Here is a 12480-nt window from a genome sequence, read left to right as displayed (position 1 = left end):
CAAATTTGACACCCCGATTATGAGATTATCGTGTGGGATAAACTGGTGCGTTTTACGTGATTTGAAAGAGAGGCGTAAATGGTCCAGTTATTCCGACATCTCATGCCTCACATATACTGTACAGATCATGTGCAATTTCCTAATTTTTGTGATAATGTCCAGCCCAATCAAGCATGCAGGCCGAGGTAAGAGTTGATCGAGTGTATTAAAGAAGCTGTTTCGACGTATTCTTCATGTTTGATTGTATCGCAGTTCGCGTTTATTCCACGAAACTTTTGATGAATAATAATTCTGAACTGATTTTGATTCTGATGCGAGCATTGGGGCAATGTAGGTCATATTTTTCAAATGGCACGACGTCATTAGGAACAATGTTGCATTGCGCTATAATATTCGTTATAATATTCGTTGGCAACTGTGACTGTGTCACACAGTAGGAGATACGAATGATGAAGAAGCACGCACCGAATCTAACGTTTTCTTTTAGCTGTGATTACAACCAATATTCACAAAAATGGATATACATTGAGTATGCTGGAGTAGTCCTATGTATGACTGCCACACATTCCGTGAAGAATACTCCTCTCTTTTACAATGTCTTGTCCATACTAAAGTAATTGCTTTCGTACGTCACATGACATGAAATAACAGTCTGGTGACAGTCGATTTTGGCCCTTTTGAATTTTTCTAACGCATTCGGTAAAAACAAATAGCCTACTAGAAACTAAGATTTGCAATGAAAATAAATAAATCACCTTGATGACATCGAAATGAAAAAGCTGTTTACGAAATTAAATGAAACGGGTGTATAAGTTGACGCACAGCAGGAATATTCGCTATGCGCAATACTAGGAGACTGCGTGCAATAATTGGCTATATATTACTTCCCGCGTAATTGTAAACCCTTCAGTGCAGCAGGATAAGTTATATCCGAACTCACGGCCATTTCTTAATAACATACGCAATCATGAAAAAAGTAGCGACAGTATTCATCAACACATGAAATGCCAGTACATTGACGATGAGAAAAGTAGATTGGTTGTTAGGCAAACACAGCAACAAGATCCACGCTAGAACGTGCTCCAAAATAAAATACGCCGTTATGAAGAAATGAGACCAAGACCGCTTAACTGGACATACCCACGAGAAGAAATGCAAAAGTCCTGATTCGATCGCGTCAACAGCATTTCGACACGGATTGGTATAATGTCTTGAAATCGCACAAAAACACAGAGCAGATAACAAAATCCAATGTGTCCCAAAAAACATAGCCGTATAATACCATCCGATCTGTGAGGTCATGTAAACCAGCAACAAAATTCGCGCCATAAACATCGCACATTTTGAGGCGTTAACCACGAAACGGTCGAAGTCAGTCATGGAATCGTTTTGAAAGGTTTTACTTAACATTTTGTTATCGGCACGCGGTAAGATCGCGCATACTGATAAATACGACATAGCTGATGACACGAGTAATAGTGTTCTTTCCCCGTAAAGTAGATTTGCGCCCACTGATAAAGCGTATAAACTGATCCATAGTTGAGGTATAGCTGTCAATGTCAATTCGAGCGTTTTTGCTTTGCGCAAAGTTTTTTCCACTTTAGTGGATCTTTTGGTGAAGGTACACGCTATACCCATGGTAATAGGTATGGGACTTATAAATAAGATCAGTGTAGAGATTAGCGCTACATAGAAACCGTCCAAACTATCGTCCGTGTGCATCCAGTATATCCAAACCGAGCAGATATCCGTCACAAAGTTCACCAGTGACAGCACAGCCGACAAATATGCTCCAAGCAAGCTCATGATATCCGGATCGCTACTGAAGTCACTTCAGACCCAAGTATTGTCGCAAATAGTCGAAAGTTAATTCTTTTCCAAAAGCACATATGCCATATGCAAATCGTCATTGGATGCTTGAGACGTCCGTCTTGATCCGATACCGAACTGACTTTATACTATTATGGTACAAGAATGACCGGTTTTCATTTATTGTTGATGCCACAAGTATTTTGTAAGCTGATATTCGATGCTTTGCTGGCTGGATGACCTCATTGTGAGTTTATCACATGACGTCCGCCAACCAGGGTAAATAGCATACCCATCGATTGTTGTAATAGAATCATATGTGACGAACAGAAGAAACAAGGTGTTACCACAAAATTCGCACCGCGAAGTAGAATTTATAGGTTTATAGATTTCAGTCTACAATCACGTGTAAGAGCTTCTTGGAGTTACAGAACTTCGATATACAATTCAATAGTATTCAATATGAATATACTATTCAATTACGTGTAACGTAACTACTTAGATTATCAGTAATGAGGTATACTTTGTCGGTGTACCCAAGTAGGTATTACCTACTTCTACTTCATATTTACTCAGGCTGTTGTGTCTTTGGACTACTACTTCTATTTCACAGTCTTCAAGTCCAAACTACCTACTTTTCAGACTTGGAATTTTGAAAGCAATGAGTGGTTTTGGCATATGTTGGTTACACGTTTCGGGGTAAATTGTCATAACAAGCATGCAATATAACCCCTGCATAAAATAATATGTGTAAGGTTATTAGTCCTTTTGCTTTTGTCGCGAATATGCATCTGGCAATTTGGAAAGGGGATATCTGCGAATGTCTACTAAAATCCTGTCTCAGCGCCACTTACTCGAGTGCTTTTCCGACCTTTGATTTTCTACTGCACTTGAGGTGGTTTTGATAGGGATAGCAAATCGCATCTTGCACTTGGACATTAAGTAAGAAGAAAACCTATTGTAGTTATACTGTCGCAACTAACAATGATTGCGCACTAACAATCTAACGCAAATGAATAAACCAGCCCCAAACGTTATGTGGCTATGGTGTCTTTGTAATACCCTCTCGATGATTGCCCGAGAATATGAGAATGGGACACAATGAAAAACGACAGCTGGGCATGGACGCTTGAGCATGCGTCACTTAAGCATTTGACTATATAACTCCAAAATTAATCCTAACCACAGGCATACCCCTGAAATTATCCCTCATATATATATCTATTCCAATTCTGACCGTAACCCTAAGTCCCTAAATCAACCCTAAAGCTAAAACTTAACCCACCCATTTGTCACATGCCCAATTGTTCATTTCTCCTATGACCACGGACCCCTCGCGATAGTGGCGAATTCTGACCATAGTAAAGCATCTAGACCAGTGGTTACCAACCTTTTCGACTCATCGCCCCCTTTTCAAGCTCAACGTCAATCATCGCCCCCAAAGTTCTGTGAACCGAAAAATCGGCATACAATCTGTAATCATCGGCGGATTGACTAAAAAAAGGTCAACTTTTCGGTTCGTTGTCGAGTTTTACACTTTTGCAACTAAATTTCCGTGGGTTGACTAAGAAAAAAGGTCATTTCTCCGACTTGACTCCAATATAGTCGTTTCAACGCGTCATCGCCCCCTGTCGCCCCCTTTGTCCATTTTCGCGCCCCTATCGCGCCCTTCATCATTTTCGCCCTCCTAGGCCGCCAAATCGCCCACGTTGGGAACCACTGATCTACACAAATGATTTCGTAACGAGGACGCAATATATTGCCCGATTTACACAGCAACGCCAAACCTCACTCCAATCGCAGATTTGCGCCGTGATTTGTCTCGGGATCTTATATCGGATGAAATCCGTATCACATCGGACAAATATTATTTCCAGTGTTAGTGTGTAATTTCTCCTTAATGTCCCTTCAACGAATGCTAACGCGGTAATGTTTGTGCTCGAGGTCGCGATCTTCTGTCTTCTGTCTGTCGGCTTGAATTCGTTGTAATGAAGGAAATATTGCTTGATGTCGCGCGATTACCCCTGAAGAGTGTCAGCCGAAAATATTGGTGTCCGGTCAATACCGAGAAAACCATTACCGAGAATGCCATTACCGAGAATGGACACCAACGAGAATGGACATTACCGAGAATGCACACCACAGAGAATGGACATTACCGAGAATGGACACCACCGAGAATGGACATTACCGAGAATGCACACCACAGAGAATGGACATTACCGAGAATGGACACCACCGAGAATGGACATTACCGAAAATGCAATATATGCAATGCAGGCATGTTAGTAGTAGACTTAGCTGGCTTTATTGCCCGCCAATCCCAGAAGGCCACGTCGCCTACATTGCCACGCCTACATTGCCACATCATCCGCCCATTGCCGCACCTATAGCACACCTATTGTCACATCATTCACCCATTGCTGCACCTATAGCACACCCATTGCCACATCATCTGTGCCACATCATCAAGCGCCACACCTATAGTGCCACATCATCCATTGCCACATCATCACCGCATTGATTGCCGCATCTATATGGTGCACAGCGCCGCATCAACCAGCGCGATGTCGATTGCTGCACCTATGACACTCATTACCACGCCAAAACTTACCTTAGCTAGAATCGAACCTGGTTTGGATGGGTATAATGTCACGTCGCTCACCACCAGACTATTGAGCAAACTAGCCGTATTGAGCTGTTTTGAGAATATAACCACCGATTCTCTCTTAAATTCCGAGACAACACCTTTTTCGAGTTATTGTGTACTATAACAGCTGTGTCATCATTAATTAGTCAATGATTTTGGGGAATTCTGCAAATGCAACTTCATAATACAGATATCGCAACCATAAAGGCCTACGATCACGCAAAGCTCATGCGCCGCGCATATTGCTGAATACTATTCCAAGAAATTGACGCGTGCAAATGTGGTACGAATATAGTTGCTTACATTTCCAAGAAGTCGGGTCACATCGACAATATGAATTAGAACATTCTAAATATAGTTGCGATTCTAAGAAGTCGGACCACATCGATAATGGGAATTAGAACATTCTAAATATAGTTGCGTTTCCAAGAAAACGCCGCGCTGGCGATACGAATTAGAATGTTTACTTCCGACGTAAAGCAATTCGCATTCTGAAAACTTCACACTTCTGTTAAAAGTATTGCCATGTGCGCAGGGATGCAAGCATCGCAGACGAGGTAAGATCAATGCATTTTCGTACCAATTTAAACTCAATTTAGCTATAATTTCTCGATACAGCATTAGCTTACTTGTGAACGCAGATTGATTTACGTTGGGATTTCTCCAATAGCTAACGTAATAGTGAGTTCTGTGCGCGGCTATAATGTTAACCGGCAATATAGCCGAAGTCGCACAAATTCGAATGTATATGTAAGTTTTCTGTTAAAGGTAGACTATCTAGGCTAGCTTATTACTCGAATCTCGCTGTGGTTATAAATTAGGCATGCTAATGCGTTGAGTTTGAAGCTAAAACATCCTATTTCATGCAGCCAAGAAGACTAGCACCGCAAGCCCGGAACTAGCATATAATGACAAGGCAGATTACGCAACACTAAGGTTGGCTAATTCATTTCTTGATTATATTGAAAAATCGATAGCGTATCGCGTATAGCTATAATTTTTGTCTATAATTTTTCGATGCAGCAATGCACTTCAGATTAAGATATAAATAGCAACGTACATGTTTTATAGAATATATTACATTCAATACCTATACTAAAGTCGCATAACGCATTGGAGCATAAATGGATAATACGCGCAGATCGAATTACACCGAGATTTCCCGCATCATTTTAAATAGCTAATAATGTAATAATGAGTTCTGTACACGGCTATGCAATATAGCCGAAGTCGCATAAATTCGAATGTATATGCAAGTTCTCTGTTAAGGGTACACTGTAAATTCTGAAGTGTTGCTCAACCCGGAAAATTGAACACGAAACGTGATCCAAAAATTGAACGCCTAGAAGTGTTGCGAAGTGTTTAAATTAAAAGTGTTTACCTAAAAAGTGTTCAGCCTCAAAGTCGCTGGTTGACTAGTCACCGGAACGCAGGGCTCAAAATAAAATCAGATTTTATTGATTCATGAATAGATGACGCTTAAAACACCCAACCTGGGTGATGAAATACGTACAAACATTGAAATTTCCAATAGCTGCTGTGACAGGGTTTCATAATTTCAGATCAGCAGTTGAAGCCGTTTCCGGAATAGTCCATGAAATCACGAACATCATAAATGATCAAGAGCAAACTCACTACAAATATCATGCAGCTCGTTCAATCATGGAAATGAATGCATAGGGAATTAGGGATAGCGATAACAAAATATCATTTAGTATCTTCAACTTTCGTGACAATGGCATGGAATCAAATTCATTGGTTACGTCCGTTGACGGAAACATGATCAACACAAATCATTAAAACTAATTTAAAATTGATCAAATTATGGCTTGTAAATTTATAATTTTATTGTAAATAAACAATGAATGTATCAGTTTCACTACCACTACCACGATAAGCAAGTAACAAAGTATTTTTTACTCTTAATGAATTTGGGCCTGCTAACCAGGCATCAAAAATATTCTTGGGCGTGCAATACAAGTATTTATATCAGGTTAATGCCAATCACTTTTGTTTAAATAACAAAGAAATCGTTTCTTTGAGTCCATACAAATTTTGCAGATTTACAGAAAAGATTTTGTTGTTATTTACCAGTCTGCTGCAAAATATGAAATCTGGAAGTCATTAGGGCACTGGTTCTTGAACATTTTTGGACACGCCCCGTTGTGATAGCAATAAAATTTCACACACCCCTTATCGTCGTATCATGAAATTAAAAAAAGCAACCAGAACGCTAGAAATCCCAACTCATAGTTGGATGGCAGTGACGGTAATAGTTGTTGATGAGAGAATATTCAAATATTAAATTCTGACCATACACAGAGAGATAAGTAGAAGCTGCCATGTGCGAGAAAGATTTTAGTTGACAGCAGCTTCACGCCCCTTCAAATGCTTTCTCCTGTTTGAGAACCACTCCTTCGGGGTATGACAATCCAATGCATAGTAGCTCAAAACGTCAACAATGTTTCTGAATACTCCATTTTCACTGAAGCAGTTTTATATTCTTGGCATCAGCTGCGATCCAGGATCGGTCAATCTCTGATTCGTGGCGTGCCATGGTGTTTGCTTCTTTTCTACTGGTCGACTCCAAGTTGCGCTCCTTGAAAATGTGATTAAATTCCAAAGTTTTGAATATGTCAATGAAAATTCTAAATTTTATGCAGAAATAAATATAAATATTTCACACATGCAGGTTACACAAGCGCAGGAAAGGCGCTCGGGTAAATGTGAAATCCTATCACTGAGAAGGACTAAAATTCGCATAACGACTAATAAAAATATCTTGAATTAGGTCTGCGTTTTTTTCAATTCGGCCATTTTGACATTTACATTGACATTCAGACGCACAGGCCACAGTGAGAATGCAGAACTGTAGCTCAGAATGAAATTTATAGCAGAACGTCTATGTACGTCTACGAACGGTCTATGTAAATTTGTATGGTCCACAAAACAGAAAGATTACGATACCTGTTTCAATAAGACATGCGCTTGGGTCTTGGATTGTATTAGCTTGTCTCTCAATTTGGCTTGGATAAGAAGACAGTTGACTTCATCAACCTCGTTTTACTGAAAATGTAATTGAATGCAAACAAGATCCGAAAATAAATATAGTAGAATCGTTATTCCTATGGGTTTGGATTTCCATTACAATAATTGACATACGGTAGGCTTTACATATAACTTCGATTCTAAGATTTTATAGCTGCTTTGAATTGAGACGAGAAAATATACCAGACAAAGGACACATTGAATGTCTTTAGAACAAAAAAATTCGTGACATCTTATGGAAGGTGTTGAATACTTTTCCTTCATTGCAGTAATTGTAATTGTTCTCAATCTTTCAAATCCTTCCTTCCTGATTAAATTCAATTAACGAAATTATTTGGAATTAGCACGACATGGGAAATGATCTCAATTTGATGTTCCAAGTATAGTTCAGTAAGCAATAGTTTAAATACAAGTTACCCCAGCTCTTTACATTCAAGAACACCTCTGTTCAATGTACACAGATCAAGCCTCTCTTCAGCTCATATCGCATATATAGATAGTTATTGAGAGAATTAGGACTGCAAAAACCAGCACATTACAGAATCAATGGTGATATATGAAATGAATAAATAGACTTACATAACCACATGTTTCCATGGGTTCTTGAGGCAAAAGTATTATCGCAAAAGATGACTGCACTGGCACGAAATCCGTTCAGATGACTCCTCACGTCACTATCAACATTGTCTGTTAGCACAGGCCCGGTAGAACCAGGGGGTCTTTACGAAGAGTCGACACCAGTTGGATGAATTTGAAGATCAATCCAAGACTGTTGAAAAGAAAATACTTGTTTCAAAAATTTGCAATACAAGGGAACTATTCAATATTCGGACAGCTTCTTTGAGGTGCAAAACTTCAATATAAAATTGAATAGTATATGCATATTGAAATGAGCCCGAATATTTTCGGCTGAGACTCGTCAGCAACTAGTAGAGAGCTCGAAAGAACGATGTACATCAAAATCGTATCACAAAATATGACGTCACCAGCATTCAGTATTACGCAGATATCAGACTGGATACATTTGTATGTGACAAAAGGGTGTCTTTCATAGAACAAATAATTATTGTAATGGAAAGTTGCATGTGACCGTACCATCAATTTTACTCCAGCACGAGTAGCATGCTTTCCTGGATTGTTAATCATTTTAGTGGAATTTTACCAGCAAACATTCATAAAAATAACCGAATGCAGCAGAATCAAATTCATGATCTAAGGATATACCAGTTTACTTAAGAAACATCACGATGCTTACCAGTATTTTAAACAACAAATGCATTTCAAGAAGGTGCCGATTGCAATACATACTACCTGCACCTTGGGGGAATTTTTCATATTCTTTCCATCAGCCGCAACCCAGGCTTGATGAGTCCCTGATTTGTGGCGTGCCATGGCGGATCTTTTTTTACTGGACAAATCCAAATGCTGCTCCTAGAAAATACGAAACATTACAAAGGAAATTGTAAATTTGATGCAGAAGTAAATATAAATATTTCACACAGATAGGTTACAGAAGCGCAGGAGAGGTGCTCATCCCCCCAGGTTGAGAACCACTGACCTAGCCCAATATAGTTCAGTAAGCAATAGTTAAAGTACAAGTTACACGAGCTCATTACGTTCAACTACATCTCTGTTCAGTGTTCAGTGTACACAGATGAAGCCTTTTTCAGCTCATATCGAATAGCCCGTAAGTTACTCTGCGAGAATGTTTGTGAGAAAAGTAGGACTGCAAAAACCAGCAAATTACATAATCAATGGTGATATATAAAATGAATAAATAGGCTTACATAATCACATGTATCCATGGGCTCTTGAGACAAAGGACTGTATCACATAAGATGACTGTGCCGGCACAAAACCCGTTAAGAACGACTCCTCACGTCACTGTCAATATTGTCTGATAGCGCAGGCACGGTACACCCAGGGGGCTCTTTTTAAAGAGTGGACATCAGTTGAACGAATTTGAGGATCAATCCAAGACTATTGAAAAGAAATATTTGTTGCCAAAATTTGCAATACAAATGAACTGCTCAGTAGTCACGCAGATATCATACTGGATACAGTTTTTTTTTCTGCAATAGGTTGTGCGTGACAGAAGGGTGTCTTTCGTAGAATAATTAAGTAATGGAATGGAAAGTTGCACATGACGTTACCACCAATTTTACTCTGGCACAGTTAGTATACTTCCTGGATTGTTAACAATTTTTGTGAAATTTTATCAGCAAACGTTCATAAAAATCTTTATCACAAAGGTAACCGATTGCAACAGAATCAAATTCATTCTCTAAGGATATACCAGTTCACTTACAAAACACCGTGATGCTTACCAGTATTCCATACAGCAAATGCATTTCAAACAGGTGCCAAGTCCAATACATACTACCTGCAAAATAGAGTTTAGTTCAGTTACCGTATCACAATAAACTTAGATAAGTCAAATTTGGGGATTGGGCAAAACAAATACTACCCCTTGTGATCCATGGTTTGTTGAAAAGATTGTTTGTTTGGCTATTATTGGGGCGATTTTTTGGACCTAAAAAGGTAAGATTTTGACTACAAAATTCAAATTCACACATATTTTGATGATGAAAAACTTAATTTTGACCCCATGTACTTAAATTAGGTGTTTCTCACATAGTGTTAGAATTGTATTACCGGAACTTATCTTTATTTCTGGCTGGAGCTGTCTGTTCTTCCGAAGTAATTTGACCTGAAAAAATCTTTTAGCATGAAAATTGACAAATTTTTACATGAAAAAGAATTTATTTTATCGAAATCTGGACCCATGAATAATTCAGTATTAGTTACATCTCGTATTATGGTAGAAATAATTAAAAATTTGTTGTAGTACAACGAAAGATACTTTCCTACATATTCGGGTAGAAAGTGTCTGTCCTAACTAAGTAGCTTGGCAAGAATGAAGAAAGAACGTTCACCAGCTGCAGTTGTTGGCCGGCAACACTGAAGTTGTGCGTACACTGCACTCTCTCTCTCTCATTATGACAAAGTTGTCTACATCGCAATATTTCATCACACGGTTTCTAATAAAAGAACCAATGCCCACGCAGTCTTGCTTCAGTTAGGATAGTGCAATAGGCTACGTTGAGTATTTGTTTCATTTGACAGTTTATGATTCACAATGAGCAGACGATGGTCCGTCTACAACGGTAGGACTATAAAGTAGGCTACAAGATGTAAATTGTAAAATGATATGTTCACCGACAGTGCAATCATCTATGATACAAACGAAATGCAAGTTGCCAACCAAATTTTATTTTGTAAAGAATTTTGGCAATTTTTGACGTAACGGTACAATTTTGACAAAATTTTGACCTATTTTGACATGTCAAAAAATCGCTTTAGTTAACACCTTACCACTTGGGATAAACAGTACAGTGTAAAATGTGTTGCAGTTGAAAAACAATCAAAACCGTTGCATGACTGTCATGTCGGCATTCAATTGCTGACATTGCAGTACTTGTCCACAATGGACCACAATATCGCCTACATGCATAGTGATATTTCAGTGTGGATAGAGAGAACATCCCTTTATCCATATGTCAAAAAAGTTACTTTTATAGCAGTTTCCCATCAGTACCGTAGTACTGGACCTGGTCGCAGCCTGGTATATTATCAGATTCGAAGCTCGGTCATCCAGCAATAATATCAGACGAATCATATACTACAAAACATCTAAAGAACATTCATATGTATAAGGGATATCAGTAGCCTACTAAAACATCTAAAACAAACGACGTTACTGCAATGTCAAAACGAGTTCATTTTATGACTATTCTCACATTACATACATTCAATAACATTTACCGCATTTCCATACCTTACAGTACATGGATGTTATGATCCTTTACGCCATCAGGTAGCAGAAACTGCTTCAATATATCCATTCCGCCAAGTTTTTTCGTGTACCCTACTCTCTGCCTGAAGCCTGACGAACCACCAATTCAAATCCAAACTGAAAACGAGCGCCCTCTACCGTAACGAAGGTGGTGACCCCTCTGCCTCACAGGGAAATATGCATATTTCATTGAAATATTACCCTTAAACTTAGTGTTGGGTCAAGTGAGTAATATTATTTTACATATACCATGATTTAACGTGATCTCTAAACGTACCGATGGTTTATGAATGCAAAATTGATGATGAATTACCAAGTATAAATTTTCTCGAAAATAAGCCGCAGTGGCGAAGTGTTACATGTAAACGGAGAAATACGCAGAAGCGTTGCGACGATAATAGCCCAATGCGTTTATATGCCCCAAAAGTGTGTCTGTACGCAGAAAAAAGTGTTATGAAGTGTTCAATACGACCTTGCGGATTTACAGTGTAGACTATCTAGCCTCGCTTATTACTCGAATCTCGCTGCGGTTACAAATACGGCATGCTAATGCATTGAGTTTGAAGCTAAAACATCATATTTCATGCAGCCAAGAAGACTAGCACTGCAAGCAAGCCCGGAACTAGTTACAAGCATATAATGACAAGGCAGATTACACAACACTAAAGGTGGGTTATTTCATTTCTTGACTATATTGAAAAATCGACAGCGTATCGCGTATAGCTATAATTTTTCGATGCAGCAATGCATTTCAGATTAAGATATATATAGCAACGTACATGTTTATAGAATATATTAGATCCAATACCTATACTAAAGTCGCATAACGCATTGGAGCATAAATGGATAATGCGCGCAGATCGAATTACACCGAGATTTCCCGCATCATTTTAAATAGCTAATAACGTAATAATGAGTTCTGTGCACGGCTATGCAATATAGCCGAAGTCGCATAAATTCGAATGTATGTGCAAGTTCTCTGTTAAGGGTAGACTATCTAGCCTCGCTTATTACTCGAATCTCGCTGCGGTTACAAATACGACATGCTCATGCGTTGAGTTTGAAGCTAAAACATCATATTTCATGCAGCCAAGAAGACTAGCACCGCAAGCAAGCC

The 12480-nt window shown here is 38.9% G+C and overlaps 1 protein-coding gene and 2 long non-coding RNA genes across 4 annotated transcripts in view; 1 reads left to right on the top strand and 2 right to left on the bottom strand.

The window, feature by feature from the left end:
* Positions 1–12480, top strand: part of LOC145436443 (uncharacterized) — a 512022-nt gene that overhangs the window by 216882 nt on the left and 282660 nt on the right. The gene's annotated exons all lie outside the window — the stretch shown is intronic.
* On the bottom strand, positions 5896–8669 carry LOC145449694 (uncharacterized). Its single transcript, XR_013918328.1, has 3 exons — positions 8087–8669; positions 7427–7525; positions 5896–7058 (listed from the first exon to the last, which is right to left on the bottom strand). It is a non-coding gene; the product is annotated as an uncharacterized LOC145449694 (long non-coding RNA).
* Positions 8830–11851, bottom strand: LOC145436917 (uncharacterized). 2 transcript variants are annotated; one of them, XR_013914486.1, is made up of 5 exons: positions 11346–11851; positions 10163–10217; positions 9835–9890; positions 9295–9487; positions 8830–8938 (listed from the first exon to the last, which is right to left on the bottom strand). It is a non-coding gene; the product is annotated as an uncharacterized LOC145436917 (long non-coding RNA). The 2 variants fall into 2 exon arrangements; XR_013914487.1 differs by lacking the exon at positions 8830–8938 and having other exon boundaries at positions 8945–9487.

The sequence above is a fragment of the Botryllus schlosseri genome, chromosome 1, assembly GCF_051294905.1.
Source record: "Botryllus schlosseri isolate E-star chromosome 1, Bs_hap1, whole genome shotgun sequence".
NCBI lineage: Eukaryota > Metazoa > Chordata > Ascidiacea > Stolidobranchia > Styelidae > Botryllus > Botryllus schlosseri.
Note: the sequence above shows the minus strand (reverse complement) of the source record. Positions and strands in the feature narration are given on the sequence as shown.